At 43.5% G+C, this 16,517-nt stretch overlaps 1 protein-coding gene across 1 annotated transcript in view; it reads right to left on the bottom strand.

Moving 5' to 3' along the window:
* Positions 1-16,083, bottom strand: part of LOC140479081 (vitamin K-dependent protein C-like) — a 51,735-nt gene extending 35,652 nt beyond the window's left edge. Inside the window, exon 1 of the mRNA XM_072572937.1 lies at positions 15,961-16,083. The gene's annotated coding sequence lies outside the window, so the exon portion shown is untranslated. The remainder of the gene's footprint in view (positions 1-15,960) is intronic.
* Between the last annotated feature and the right edge of the window lie 434 nt (positions 16,084-16,517).

Raw genomic sequence — 16,517 nt, 5'->3', positions numbered from 1 at the left:
TTTCTATAGTTTCTTTTACATTACCCCATATTGTTGTTACAGATTTTTTGTTTATTATTGCAAACTCATGAGTTTTATCCTCACATCACAACAAATCCAAAATCAAAATCAGTTCAAAAAACACATTTGCCAAACAAAGATGTCAACACTGGAAAAATGTATGACTCACCCCCTTTGCAGGCTTGTTTTGGTTATCCTGTGCATTGATTTTCTGACTGTGAAATTCCAAGAGGTTCCCCGATGGTTTGAAGGTTTGATGACAGCTGATATTCCTCTGAGAACATCAGTCTGTCTTGCAGTATGACTGACCTTGTGTAACTCCATATCCAGAGATGTTGGCAGCATTTATGTATGTATGACAGCAGCCTACTGTATTAGTTGAGTGTTCCCATGAAGGGCACTAGCTACACCAAGCACCTCACAGGGAGTAACCAGTCTCCTTTCCATGGACATGAGGCCATCTTCAGAACTAAATGTTGAAAAGATGTGACATACCCTTTCAACAGTGGCTCTCAATGACAAGGTGGTGACTCTCTGATCTTCCAATAGCAGCAGCTTGGAACAATATACAATCAAGTCTATTGCGAGCTTATGTTACACAATCTGACATGAATGCTCAGGTATTGCATATGACTTGTGCAATAAGTCTTTATATGAGTCTTTATTGAGGTCATGATTCAACATAAGAACTGATGTACATCCCACTCTGTGATTCAGTCTGACAGTATTTTGTTCACATTTCATATATCAATCTGCTTTGATCTCTACATTTCATGTACATGAACTCCCAATACATCAATATACACTAAGTGACATTAAGAAAGAACAAATGAAGCCAAGATACTGCACTTAGTTAAACTCAATCGCTACTGATCATGCAGATACCATGGTCAGATGATCCATTTAAGCTTTTCCAATCACTTTTATGCTGCGGATTAAGGAGCTTTCTAAGTTGCATGGATCCCAAGGGCTTTTTTAGAGTTGCTTGAATTCCTCACCATCAAATGCCCCCCTTCTATCTACTACGGGAATTTACTGCTGTTATACTAACTGCTGTGTACATACCACCACAAGCAAAGGTTAGTTAGGGAAGCTCTGGATGTGTTGTACTCCACCACTAACACCTTGGAGACGGAACATCCCGAGGCTCTGTTTATGTAACTGGCAACTTCAATTAAGCCAATCCAGGGAAGGTGTTGCCCAAGTACCACCAGAATATTACCTGCCTCACCAGGAGCCTGAATATTTTAGACCACTGCTACACCACTGTGAAAGATGCCTACTGCTCCATCCCCCACCCACATTTCAGGAACTCCGACCACAATGCCATGTTTCTTCTCGCAGCATACTGGCAAAAGCTCAAGCAGGAGACCACCTCGCGGATACAGGTCTAGTGCTGGTCAGAGGAGGCAAAGGATCAACTCTGGCGCTGTCTGGAATTGTCTGATTGGGCCATGTTCAAACAGTCCGCAGGTACCTTGGACGAGTCCGCCACCACCGTCATAGACTTTATCAGCAAGTGTGTGGAGGACTGCATACCGAGGAAGTTGATCCCTGTGTTCCCCAACAGGAAACACTGGATGAATCAGGACATACAGAACCTGCTAAAAACCAGATGTGAGGCCTTCAGATCAGGAGACCCACTCAAATATAAGGAATCCAAGTATGACCTTCACAGAGCCATTAAGATAGCCAAGGACCAATACTGATCCAAACTAGAGACCCGTACAGACACCCAGCGACTATGGCAAGGACTGGATGACATCACAGGTTCTAAAAAGAGACAGTACAAGATAGCAGATGATGACATATCCCTCCCAGATCATCTGAACACCTTCTATGCTCACTTTGAGCAGAATTTCCGTGGAGAGGTAACACTCATTCCGACTAGTCCTGACGAACCTAACTCAACAATCACTGCATCAGAGGTCAGATCAGTTTCCCTTCATGGGAATCCAATGAAAGCGATAGGACGAGATGGAGTACCAGGCCGTGCACTCAGAGCATGTGTAGATCAACTGGCAGAGATCTTCTTGGACATCATCAACCTCTCCTGCAGCAGGCCACTGACCCTGCCTGTTTCAAGAGGGCCAACATCATCCCTGTGCCTAAGAAGGCTCATGCAGCATGTCTTAATGACTATCCCATGGTCATAAAGTGCTTTGAAAGGCTGGTCATGGCATTCATCAACTCCAGCCTTCCCACTACTCTTGACCCAATCCAATTTGCCTATCAGACCAACAGATCCATATCAGATGCCATATCACTTGCCCTTCACTCTTCCCTAGAATACTTCGACACCAAGAACAGCTACGTAAGAAACCTACTCACTGACTACAGTTCAGCCTTCAACACTATTATCCTCTCGAGACTGATTACTAAACTTAGTGATCTCAGACTAAGCCCCATTCTCTGCAACTGGATCTTCAGTTTCCTGACCTACAGGCCACAATCAGTGAAGATTGGGGACAATATTTCATCCTTGCTACACTCAACACTGGAGCCCCCAGGGGTGCATACTCAGCCCCATATGTACTCACTGTATACCCATAACCGCATCGCTAAATACCAGACTAATGCCATTTACAAGTTTCCAAATGACACCACCATAGTCGGTTGAATCTCAGGTGGCGATAAAACAGACTACAGATGGGAGGTGGAAGACCTGGAAAATTGGTGCACTGAGAACAACCTTGCTCTCAATGCCAGCAAAACTAAGGAAATCTTTATTGACTTTTGGCGCGATGTTACTCATACCCCCCAACACATTAACAGCACAGAGTTGGAACGAGTGGAGAGTGTCAAGCTCCTGGGAGTGGTCATTCACAACAAGCTTTCTTGGGCCATTCATGTGGACGCACTGGTTACAAAGGCCCAACAATGTCTCTTCCTTCTCAGGCAGCCCAGGAAGTTTGGCATGACGGCAAATACTCTACCAACTTTTATGGTGTGCCGAGAGCATTCTGTCTGGATGTATCACTACCTGGTATGGCAACTGTACCATTCAAGATTGGAGACTGTTACAGAAAGTGGGGAACTCAGCCCGGACAATCACAAAGGCCATCCTCCCATCTGTAGAATCCATCTACCAGGCCCGCTGTCAAGGAAAGGCCACCAGCATCCTCAAACATCCATCCCACCCTGGCAATGTTTTTCTACAATCTCTACCATCGGGGAGAAGGTACAGAAGCCTGAACATGCACCAGCCGGTTTCGCAACAGTTTCTACCCAATTGTTGTTAGAATACTGAACGGACTCACAAACTCTTAACATTTGCCTTTACGTAAGTTTTTGCTTTTGCCACCGTTTATCTATTATTTACTATCGATGCTACGACAAAGCTTTTCACTGAGCCTCGGTACACATGACAATAAATTCAATTCAATTCAATAGAGTCCCCTGAAGATCTGTCTTGTGACCTTACCCTCTGTTGAATTAGCAACTGTGGGTTTTTTATCCCCATGCCTTACCTCCTGCAATCTGTTTTATGTATGAGCGTTCATGTGCACATCCTTCCACTAACAAAGCTTGCATCCTGTTGCATCTGAGTTGGGGTTTGAGAGAGTCACATCAAGTGATGGCACATTTTTCAAGATCAGCTGCACCATTCCCTCTCCACACCAGACATAACTCCATGTGTGAACACTGACATTAGTCATAGAGTCATAGAGATGTACAGCATGGAAACAGACCCTTCGGTCCAAACCGTCCATGCCGACCAGATATCCCAACCCAATCTAGTCCCACCTGCCAGCACCCGGTCCATATCCCTCCAAACCCTTCCTATTCATATGCCCATCCAAATGCCTTTTCAATGTTGCAATTGTACCAGCCTCCACCATATCCTCTGGCAGCTCATTCCATACACGTACCACCCTCTGCATGAAAAAGTTGCCCCTTAGGTCTTTTTTATATCTTTCCCCTCTCACCCTAAACCTATGCCCTCTAGTTCTGGACTCCCCGACCCCAGGGAAAAGACTTTGCCTGTTTATCCTAACCATGCCCCTCATAATTTTGTAAACTTCTATAAGGTCACCCCTCAGCCTCCGACGCTCCAGGGAAAACAGCCCTAGCCTGTTCAGCCTCTCCCTGTAACTCAGATCCTCCAACCCTGGCAACATCCTTGTAAATCTTTTCTGAATCCTTTCAAGTTTCACAACATCTTTCCGATAGGAAGGAGACCAGAATTGCACGCAATATTCCAACAGTGGCCTAACCAATGTCCTGTATAGCCACAACATGACCTCCCAACTCCTGTACTCAATACTCTGACCAATAAAGGAAAGCATACCAAATGCCTTCTTCACGATCCTATCTACCTGCGACTCCACTTTCAAGGAGCTATGAACCTGCACTCCAAGGTCTCCTTGTTCAGCAACACTCCCTAGGACCTTACCATTAAATGTATAAGTCCTGCTAAGATTTGCTTTCCCAAAATGCAGCACCTCGCATTTATCTGAATTGAACTCCATCTGCCACTTCTCAGCCCATTGGCCCATCTGGTCCAGATCCTGTTGTAATCTGAGGTAACCCTCTTCGCTGTCCACTACAACTCCAATTTTGGTGTCATCTGCAAACTTACTAACTGTACCTCTTATGCTCGCATCCAAATCATTCATGTAAATAACAAAAAGTAGAGGGCCCAGCACCGATCCTTGTGGAACTCCACTGGTCACAGGCCTCCAGTCTGAAAAACAACCCTCCACCACCATCATCTGTCTTTTACCTTTGAGCCAGTTCTGTATCCAAATGGCTAGTTCTCCCTGTATTCCATGAGATCTAACCTTGCTCACCAGTCTCCCATGGGGAACCTTGTTGAACGCCTTACTGAAGTCCATATAGATCACATCTACTGCTCTGCCCTCATCAATCTTCTTTGTTACTTCTTCATAAAGCTCAATCAAGTTTGTGAGACATGATTTCCCACGCACAAAGCCATGTTGACTATCCCGAATCAGTCCTTGCCTTTCCAAATACATGTACATCCTGTCCCTCAGGATTCCCTCCAACAACTTGCCCACCACCAAGGTCAGGCTTACCAGTCTATAGTTCCCTGGCTTGTCTTTACCACCCTTCTTAAACAGTGGTACCACATTTGCCAACCTCCTGTCTTCTGGCACCTCACCTGTGACTATTGATGATACAAATATCTCAGCAAGAGGCCCAGCAATCACTTCTCTAGCTTCCCACAGAGTTCTTGGGTACACTTGATCAGGTCCTGGGGATTTATCCACCTTTAACCGTTCCAAGACATCCAGCACTTCCTCCTCTGTAATATGGACATTTTGCAAGATGTCACCATCTATTTCCCTACACTCTATATCTTCCATATCCTTTTCCACAGTAAATACTGATGCAAAATATTCATTTTGTATCTCCCCCATTTTCTGTGGCTCCACACAAAGGATGCCTTGCTGATCTTTGAGGGGCCCTATTCTCTCCCTAGTTACCCTTTTGTCCTTAATAGAATTATGGTCGCTGGCCCCAAAGTGCTCCCCCACTGACACCTCAGTCACCTGCCCTGCCTTATTTCCCAAGAGTAGTTCAAGTTTTGCACCTTCTCTCGTAGTTACATCCACATACTGAATCAGAACATTGTCTTGTACGGACTTAACAAATTCCTCGCCATCTAAACCTTTAACACTATGGCAGTCCCAGTCGATGTTTGGAAAGTTAAAATAACTACCCTATTATTCTTACAGATAGCTGAGATCTCCTTACAAGTTTGTTTTTCAATTTCCCTCTGACTACATTCTCCAAAGCTGAAATGAAAGAAAGGTTCAGGGATTCATGAAGTTGATAACAAGTGGTTTTTGCTAATTTAGTCTCCGTTCTGTGGCACTTCGGAGCCTAAAGATCCGCTCGCAGCATGTTTTACCACACTGCAAACACTAACTGTCTACTTCTGTTTCAATCTATTGAGGAGCACTGAGCTGAAAAACTTGCCAGGTATTGATAACAATACTGCATCTCTGCAGTTTCAGTCACTGAGGTTGCCAGTCCACGATAAAGAAGCTTTATAAATCAAAGTTATTTTGTTGTTGATAATTCATCCACTCCTTGCATGTCTTTTGTTTGCCTAAGCACTATTCTCTGAATTATGCAAACTCTGGAAATGCCAGCTCCAAAAAAGGACCAAAACCAATCACAGTATTTCAGCTCTAGTCTGATTAAAGCCTTGTATAGTTTTAGTAAAACATCTTTATTTTTATTGTTATACTCCATTCTCTTTGAAATAAAGGCCATTTGCTTTCCCTTTACATAGTGAACTTGGATTGTTAGTTTTCTGAGATCGATGCACAAGGACTCCCAAATCCCTCTATCCCACAGCTTTGTGCAGTCTTTCCCCATTTAAATAACATTCAGCTCCTCTATTCTTCCTGCCAAAGAGAATGACCACACATTTCCTCACTTTATGTTCCATCTGTCAAGTTTCTGGCCATTTGCTTCACCTGTATTCCTCAGCAAATTCTGTGTGTCATCCTTACCACTTGTCTTCTCATCTATTTTGTGTCATCTACAAACTTGGCTCCAGTAATTCACTTTTCTTATCCATGCCATTAATCTACATTGAGAAAGTGAGGACTGCGGATGCTGGAGATCAGAGCTGAAAATGTGTTGCTGGAAAAGCGCAGCAGGTCAGGCAGCATCCAAGGAGCAGGAGAATCGACGTTTCGATTCCTGAAGAAGGGCTCATGCCCGAAACGTTGATTCTCCTGCTCCTTGGATGCTGCCTGACCTGCTGCGCTTTTCCAGCAACACATTTTCAGCATTAATCTACGTTGTGAATTATTGTGTCCCCAGCACTGAATAACATGGTATCCCACAAGTTTCCCTCCTGAAAAAAAAACCCTTATTCCAATGCTATGTCTTCTTTGTTAACCAATCTTTGATTCGTGCTAATATATATATTTCATGCTAATTTTGTTTTTGTTTCAGCAGCAGGAAGAGTTGGAGCGTTGGCCAGGAGGCTGCCGGGAATGTGAATCCCTGATTTAAAACCTTACCTTGAGCGTTGGGGCCCTCCGTTTTTGTTTCAGCAGCACGAAGAAGGTGAATCCCTGATTTAGAAACTTTCCTCATGAATAGGTGGAGCACACGCTGAGCAGGAGCAGACACGGGACTGCTGAGGACGTGAAGTAATATATTTGGGTAGTTGCATTACTCAAAACACTACCTACATAGTCTCTCCCTCCCATCCTCCTTGTCTAACCAAAGAAAGGTTCTGTGTGCCGGATTGGTAAAGTAACTAGTTTTTTTTAATTCTTTTATTTTTGTACAGTCTCTTTGGGAATTTAGAATAGTGGGAGTGGTGGTTACGGCAGTTGAATGTTCCTCCTGCAGAACGTGGGAGGTAAGAGTCACCACTTGTGTCCTTGCTGGCTTCATCTCCGGGAAGTGCACCCACATCCAGCTCCAAACTCCAAAACCGCTTTAGGGAACTGGAACTGGAGTTGGATGTACTTTGGATTATTCAGAGGGCAGAGGGGGCTCTTGAGAGGAGTTACTGGGAGGTACTCACACCTCAGGTACAAGAAACAGGCAGATGGGTTACTGTCAGGGAATGGAAAGGCAACCGACAGGCAGTGCAGGATCCCCTGTGGTCATTCCCCTCAATAACAAGTATACCATTTTGGATACTGTTGGGGAGGATGACTTACCGGGGTAAGCCATGGGGTACAGGTCTCTGGCACAGAGTCTGTCCCTGCTGTTCAGAAGGGAAGGGGGGAGAGGAGCAGAGTGTTAGTCATTGGGGCTCCATAGTTAGAAGAACAGATAGGAGGTCCTATGGAAACAAGAGACTCACGGTTGGTTAGTTGCCTCCCAGGGTTCATGATGTCATGGATTGTGTATTCGGGATCCTTTAGGGGGAGCAGCCCCAAGTTGTGATCCACATAGGCACTAATGACATAGGAAGGAAAAGGGATGAGGATTTCAGGCAGAAATTCAGGGAGCTAGGGTGGAAGCTTAGAGCTAGAACAAAGAGAGTTGTTATCTCTGGGTTGTTGCCCATGCCATGTGCCAGTGAGGTGGGGAATAGGGAAAGAGACGAGTTGAACACGTGGTGACAGGGATGGTACTGGAGGGAGTATTTCGGATAGCAGAATAATTGAGGCTCATTCTGAGGTAGGTGGGACCTCAATAAACAGAATGGTCTACATCTGAACTGGAAGGGTACCAATATCCTGGGGGGGAGATTTGCTAATGTTCTTCAGGAGAGGTTAAACTAATTCAGCACAGGGATGGGAATCTAAAATGTAGTTCCAGTGTCCAGGAGATTGAAAGTAGTGAGTTCAGAAATGAGGTTTCAAGGTCACAATAGTTCACCGGCAAGCAGGAAGGTGGTTTGAAGTGCATCTACTTCAATGTTGCGGCCATTTTGGAGACATGGATAGAACAGGGACAGGAATGGTTGTTGCAGGTTTTGGGATTTAGATGTTCCAGTAAGAACAGGGAAGGTGGTAGGAGAGCGGGAGGTATGGCATTGTTAGTCAAGGACAGTATTACGGTGGCATAAAGGATGTTTGAGGTCTTGTTTACTGAGGTGGTATGGACTGAGATTAGAAACAGGGAAGGAGAGGTCTCCGAATAGTTCCAGAGATGTTGAGGAAAGGACAGCAAAGATAATCCTGGATAGGAGTGATAGTAAAAGGGTAGTTGTTATGGTAGTCTTTGACTTTCCAAATAATGACTGGAAATACTATAGTTCGAGTACTTTAGATGTGTCAGTTTTTGTCCAATGTGTGCAGGAAGGTTTCCTGACACAGTATGTAGACAGGCCAACAAGAGGTGAGACCATTTTGGATTTGTACTGGGTAATGAACCAGGCCAGGTATTAGATTTGGAGGTAGGTGAGCACTTTGGTGATAGTGACCACAATTCGGTTAGATTTACTTTAGTGATGGAAAGAGAGAGGTATATACCACAGGGCAAGAGTTATAGCTAGGTGAAAGGCAATTATGACAAGATTAGGCAAGATTTAGGATGAACTGGATGGGGAAGGAAACTGCAGGGGATGGGCACAATTGAAATGTGGAGCTTACTCAAGAAATAGCTGTGTCCTTGGTAAGTATGCACCTGTCAGGCTGGGACGAAGTGGTCGAGCGAGGGAGCCATGATTTACTAAAGAAGTTGAATTTCTTGTCAAGAGGCAGAGGAAGGCTCATGTTAGGATGAGACGTGATGGCTCAGTTAGGGCGCTTGAGAGTTACAAGTTAGCCAGGAAAGACCTAAAGAAGAGCGATGAAGAGCCAGGAGGGGACATGATAAGTCACTGGCAGATGGATCAAGGAAAACCACAAAGCTTTCTGTAGGCATATCAGGAATAAAAGAACGATGAGAGAAAGATTAGGGCGAATCAAGAATAGTAGTGGGAAGTTGTGCATGGAGTCCAAAGAGATGGGGAAGCTTTAAATGAATATTTTTCATCTGTATTTACACTGAAAAAAGACAATGTTGCCAAGGAGAATATTGGCTACTAGACTAGATGGGATTGAGGTTCACAAGGAGGAGGCGTTAGCAATTCTGCAAAGTGTGAAAATAGATAAGTGCCTGGGCTGGAAGGGTTTTAATTTAGGATTCTCTGGGAAGCCAGGGATGAGATTGCTGAGCCTTTGGCTTTGATCATTATGTCGTCATTGTCTACAGGAATAGTGCCAGAAGTCTGGAAAATAGCAAATTTTGTCCCCTTGTTCAAGAAGGGGAGTAGAGACAGCCCTGGTAAGTATAGACCAGTGAACCTTACTTTGCTTGTGGGTAAAGTGTTGGAAAAGGTTATAAGAGATAGGATTTATAATCATCTAGAGAGGAATATAAGCTGATTAGGGATACTCAACACAGTTTTGTGAAGGGTAGGTCATGCTTCACAAACCTTATTGGTTCTTTGGCAAGGTGACCAAACAGGTGGATGAGGGTAAAGCAGTTGATGTAGTGCATATAGATTTCAGTAAGGCATTTGATAAGTTTCCCCATGGTAGGCTATTGAACAATATACAGAAGCACGGGATTGAGAGTGATTTAGTGGTTTGGATCAGAAATTGGCTAGCTGAAAGAAGACAGAGGGTGGTGGTTGATGGGAAATGTTCATCCTGGAGTTCAGTTACTCGTGGTGTACTGCAAGGATCTCTTTTGGATCCACTTCTGTTTTGTTATGAATGACCTAGACGAGGACATAGAAGGATGGGCTAGTAAATTTGCAAATGACACTAAGGTTGGTGGAGTCATGGATAGCGCTAACAGATGTTGCAGGATACAGAGGTACGTAGATAAGCTGCAGAGCTGGGCGGAATGGTAAATGGAGTTTAATGCGGAAAGGTGTGAAGTGATTCACATTGGAAGGAGCAATAGAAATGAAGAGTGCTGAGCTAATGATAAGATTCTTGGTCGTGTAGATGAGTAAAGAGATCTGTGTCCATGTATGCAGATCCTTGAAATTTGCTACCCAGGTTGATAGGGTTGTTAAGAAGGGTTTTGGTGTGTTAGCTTTTATTGGTAGAGGAATTATGTTTCAGAGCCACGAGGTCATGCTGCAGCTGTACAAAACTCTGGGTGCAGTCACAATGTATAGTTCTTGTCACCGCATTATAGGAAGGATGTGAAAGCTTTGGAAAAGGTTCAGAGGAGATTTACGAGGATGTTGCCTGGTATGGAGGGAAGGTCTTATGAGGAAAGGCAGAGGATATTTACATTAGAGAGAAGATTGAGAGGTGACTTATTTGAGACATTTAACATAATCAGAGGGTTAGATAAGGTGGACAGTGAGAGCCTTTTTCCTCGGATGGTGATCACTAGTACAAGGGGTCATAGCTTTAAATTGAGGGGTGATAGATATCAGACAGATGTCAAAGATTGTTTCTTTACTCAGAGAGGAATAGAGGTGAGGAATGCACTGCCTGCAACTGTAGTAGGCTCGCCAACTTTAGGGGCATTTAAATGGTAATTGGATAAATACATGGATGAAAATGGAATAGTGTAGGATAGATGGGCTTCAGATTGGTTCCACAAGTTGACACAACATTGAGAGCCGAACGGCCTGTTCAGCACTGTAATGTTCTATGTTCTATACTAACTCCAACACTATGGGCTGTTATGTTGTTAAGTAACCTAATGTATGGAACCTTATAAAACATCTTCTAAAAGCCAAACATATTACAGCTGTTGCTATCATGTTTGTTACCTTGTCAAAGAATTCTAATAAACTTGTCAGCCATTATTTCCCATTCGTGAAGCCAAACTAGCTCTGCTTGATCACATTATATCTTTTCAAATAGTCTACTATCACATCCTTTATAACACTAACATTTTGCCAACCACAGGCTTTAAGCCAACTGCCTTCTCACTACCTTGTTTTTTTTTGTCTCCCATCTTTAAATAAAAATGCCACATCGGCAGTTTTCCAACCTTCTGGAACATATTTAGAATTTAAGGATTTCTGGAAGATTACTACCAGTACATCCACTGTCTCTGTAGTTACTTCCTTTAAAATCCTACGATGCATCTCATTAGGTATAGTTCAGTTTAGGAAATCTGGTCAGTGTGGATGAGTTCAATGACAACCCTTGGTCCATTATTTCCATTGGCCTTCCCTCGCACCTGTTCTCTCGTGATAGTTATTGTATTCATTTCCTCGCCTCCTTGATTATTTAGAATTTTTGGAATGCTCTTAGCGTCCACTACTGTGAAGACAGATGCTGAGTATTTATTCAACTCCTTGACCATTTCCTGGTTCCCCTTTATTATTTTCCCAGCCTCATTCTCTAAGGGGTCTATGTTCAGTTTGGCTTTTGCCTTTCATTTTATATGTTTCAAGAAACTCTTGCTGTCTCTCTCAATATTACTTTCAAGTTTACCCCAAAATTTATTTCCTTTCTTTTCTTTTGGCCATCTTTTGTTGGTTTTTAAACGGTTGATTACCACTAATCTTTGCTATGTTGTATGTTTTTCCTTTCAATTTGATGCTATCCTTAACATTTCTAGTTTACAATGTTTGGCTTATCCCCTTCCTAGAATCTTGCTTCCTCACTAGAATATATTAGCATCTGCCGTTGATCCTCAACGATCTTTGCTGCTAAGTTCCTATCTCTGTCCACTCCAGTCAGCTCTGCCCTCATTTAAGCTCAGCACAGTTGTTTCTAACCCAACTATAAAAGAAAGAACTGTGGATACTGACTATCTGATTTAAAAACAGAAATTGCTGGAGGAACACAGATTTGTCAGCATCTGTGGAGAGAAAGCAGAGTTAATGTTAACTCAAAACAGTAACTCTCCTATCTCCACAGGTGCTGCCAGACCTGTTGAGTTTCTTTGGCAGTTTCTGTTTTCTCGTCCAACCCAAGCTCCTCCCTCTCAAACTACATGCTATGTTCCACCATGTTATGGCCTCTGTTTCCGAGGGGATCTTGTCCTCTGGCATATATTAAATTTGCCTCATCACCAGATTCAAAATAGCTGGATTGGTTCCACAACATATGGTTCTAGGAAATTGTTCCAAAATGACTCTGTGAAGTTTTCCTTTGTCAATCTATCACTTTGTACATGTAGATTAAAGTCATCCATAATCCATGTACTATAGTTGTTACATGCCCTCATCATCCAGCAATTTATTCTCTGTCCTACTATTAAATTAGGGGGCTTATAGACCACTTCCAACAGCGTCTTTACACTATCTTCCTGTTGACAACTCTCTTGATTATGGAAAGTTCTTGTACTTTCATCTCTAAACTCAAGTCTTTATTTCAGTTTATTGATCATTGAATTTTTTATATATCATAACCCACTGACTGAGAGTTCAAAACTAGATGGCATATTTCTAAGGTGAGAGGAGAAAAATTTAGAAGGGACCCGAGGGACAACTTTTTCTCACAGAGGGTAGTTTATATGTGGAATGAACTGCCAGAAGAAGTGGTAGATGCAGGTACAGTTACAACATCCAAAAGACATTTGGACAGGTGTATGAATAGGAAAGGTTCAGAGGGATATGGGTCAAACACATGCAATGGGACTAGTTCAATTTGGGAAACTTGGTTGGCATGGACGAGTTGGACTAAACAGTCTATTTCCATGCTGTTATGACTCTATAAAAATCTTATTTTAAATGCACCATATGATTTCCAACTCACTTTCCCACCTATTCAACTCAAGTCTATCATTCATCTTTTTTTGGTTTGCTTCTTACCTGTTTCGTTTATCATGTCTTCTGTTAAACCCTTTTCTAGTCAACATTGCACCCAAGCTCTCTATTTCAATCTTTGCTCCCTTTCTTTGTGAATCTGTTTTACTATCTTAATAAACTGCATTATATCCTCCAACTCTATTTACCTAGATTTTGATCCTTCACCAGTGACTTGCCTTTGGATTTTGTTTCTGCTTCTGCTGCACCACTTTAACACAAAAGGTCTCTTTTCAATTTCCCCTTCTTAAATAAACATACCTAATTTGCATGGTCTGGGAGGCCCAAAACAAAGGAGATTGCACAATGGTAAGATATTCAATTACTTTGACAAGTTCTGATTTAGGCAGTTCCTCATGGAGTCACTCCTTTACTGTACCTAATATGTAACTGCTGATTGATCAGCAATTTTTATTGATTTTTATTGATAAAAATTCCTGATCAATGGAGCAGTATTCCCCATTGATGGGCTCCGGGAAAGAATCCAAAGTCCTCAAATGGAGTGGAATATTCTACAGATTGCATTATTGCCCAACATTATGCAAGGTCTTACATCAAAGTTTTCTTTCTTGACAAAGTGTTAAACAAGCCAAATATCCTGCACTGACATAGTGGGTGGCTTGGTGGCACAGCAGTTAGCACTACTGCCTCACAGCGCCTGAGACCCGGGTTCAATTCCCGCCTCAGGCAACTGTCTGTTTGGAGTTCGCACATTCTCCCCATGTTTGTGTGGGTTTCCTCCCACTGTCCAAAGATGGTCAGGTGAATTGGCCATGCTAAATTGCCCGTAGTGTTAGGTAAGGGGTAAATGTAGGGGCATGGGTGGGTTGCGCTTCGGCGGGTCGGTGTGGACTTGTTGTAATGTAACCTAATCTAACATCTTACTTAACGAACTGTTGGAATGCTACTTCACAAATATTGGGTCATTACCTGTATCTGGGCTGCACATTCTACGTGATACATCATAATGTGTATTTATAATATTTTTAAAGAAGTGTTGGAGATGGCCCAGAGTATTTTAAAAAGCAAACAATGAGACAAATTGACCCTTACTGTTAGAGTGGTTCAGGGAGGTGACAGAGGGCTAGGTTGGAATGATGGATTTTACAATATTTATAAAGGATGATGGCAAAGTGGAAAGAGAGAAGAAAATTTCGGGAGTAAAGCCAAGGTAACCAAGATCATTTCTGCTAACGTTGGTAAAGTAAGACCTAAATAAAAAAACAGTCCAAATATGTAGAAGCAGAATGTTGCAGGATGTGTCCTAAATGTTCAAAACGTCATAGAATGGTTACCACACAGAGAAGATCACTCGGCTGACTGTCAACAGTAATTCAGCCAGGCCCATTCCTACATCTCTATTCCACAGTCCTACAAATCTTTAGAGGCTTAACCAATTCCTTTTGACACTCCAAATATACCTCTTCAACAATATTGTCAAGCAGTGCATTCCAGATCTGAGCCACTCTCGCACACGACAGCAATAAATCCAGTCTGACCGATTCAGTAAAACAATTCACTTTTGACGAATATGTCAAATACTTTGAAACAGTTTCAATAGAATTACCTATTATTCCATTGAATTTGCCATACTTTCACATCAGATCAGTTTAATCAGTAGTGACAATCCACACAGGACTGAGGTTATCACTCACCCCCCGATTAGGCTGGAGGATATCACTGACGTTTGCATACGCTCGAGGATATCAGGGATCAGCTGCACAGGCCTGAGGATATCACTGACTGCCTGTACAGGCCTGAGGATATCACTGACCCACTGCATAGGCCTAAGATATCACAGACCTACTGCACAGTCCAGAAGACATCACTGACTCACCACACAGGCCCAAGGATATCACTGACCCACTGCACAGGCCTGAGGATGTACTGACCCACCGCAGAGGCCCGAGATATCGCTGACCCACCGCACAGGCCCAAGGATATCTCTGACCCACCGCACGGGCCGGAGGATATCTCTGACCCACCGCAGGGGCCCGAGGATATCTCTGACCCACCGCAGGGGCCCGAGAATATCTCTGACCCATCGCACAGGCCCGAGAATATCTCTGACTCACCGCACAGGTCTGAGATATCACTGACCCATTGCACAGGCCCAAGATATCACTGACCCACTGCATAGGCCTGAGGATATCATGGACACACTGCACAGTCCAGAAGACATCACTGACCAATCGCACAGGCCCAAGGATATCACTGACCCATTTCACAGGCCCAAGATATCACGGACTGTCTGCACAGGCCTGAGAATATCATGGACCCACTGCACAGTCCAGAAGATATCACTGACCCACCTCACACGTCTAAGGATATCACTGACCCACTACATAGGCCTGAGGATATACTGACCCACCGCACAGGCCCGAGGATATCACTGATCCACCGCACAGGTCTAAGGATATCACTGGCCCACCGCACAGGTCTAAGGATATCACTGACCCACCACACAGGTCTAAGGATATCACTGACCCACCACACAGGTCTAAGGATAGCACTGACCCAACGCACAGGTCTAAGGATATCACTGACCCACTGCACAGGGCTGAGGATGTACTGACCCCCCGCACAGGCCTGAGGATATCACTGATCCATGTACAGGTCAGAGGATATCACTGACCCACCGCACAGATCTAAGGATTGCACTGACCCACCGCACAGGCCCGAGGATATCACTGACCCACCGCACAGGCTACGGTACATCTCTGTGAAGGTCCAGATCTCTGCTTTTACAATCAAAGTTGAATTGAAGGTTAGAACACTTCATTTTGTTGTACCTTCAAAAATAAATTTGTCCACAAAAATCCAGTTGTAACACTTTACATCGGAAGGCGTTTTGGCTTGGTGAATCCAACTAAACCTCTGAAAATACTCAGTTAATGACTAACTTCAAATATTTACTCAGAGCACTGTAGCAGAGCAGGCCGTGTTCATGGGTAAATAACCGATGACTGACAAATGCTCAAGCATTTGAGGACATTTTGTTCAACCAGCATCTTCATCTCTTATAAGGATTCTCTGATTTACCATGATAGGTCATTAGTGCAGCACAAGGTGGCTAAATTGCTGTGAAAAACACTGTCTGTGCTTAAATGAGTATCAAGAGCAGCATGTTCCCATAGTGAGCCCCTCAAATGAGGCCACCGTTGACCATGAACTTGTGCTCACGGCTTGTTCTGTAATCGCTGATTCCCAACACCCTGCCACATAGTCTGTACTGTCATCATGCCAGATCATGAACGAGTCTCAAGAGGACACAGCAGAGGCATAATAATTCTCCAAAAATCATTTGAAGAATTAGAGTTTTTGCGCAAATAACATGAAAGTGATCAAG

This window comes from Chiloscyllium punctatum, chromosome 6, assembly GCF_047496795.1.
Source record: "Chiloscyllium punctatum isolate Juve2018m chromosome 6, sChiPun1.3, whole genome shotgun sequence".
Lineage (NCBI taxonomy): Eukaryota > Metazoa > Chordata > Chondrichthyes > Orectolobiformes > Hemiscylliidae > Chiloscyllium > Chiloscyllium punctatum.
Note: the sequence above shows the minus strand (reverse complement) of the source record. Positions and strands in the feature narration are given on the sequence as shown.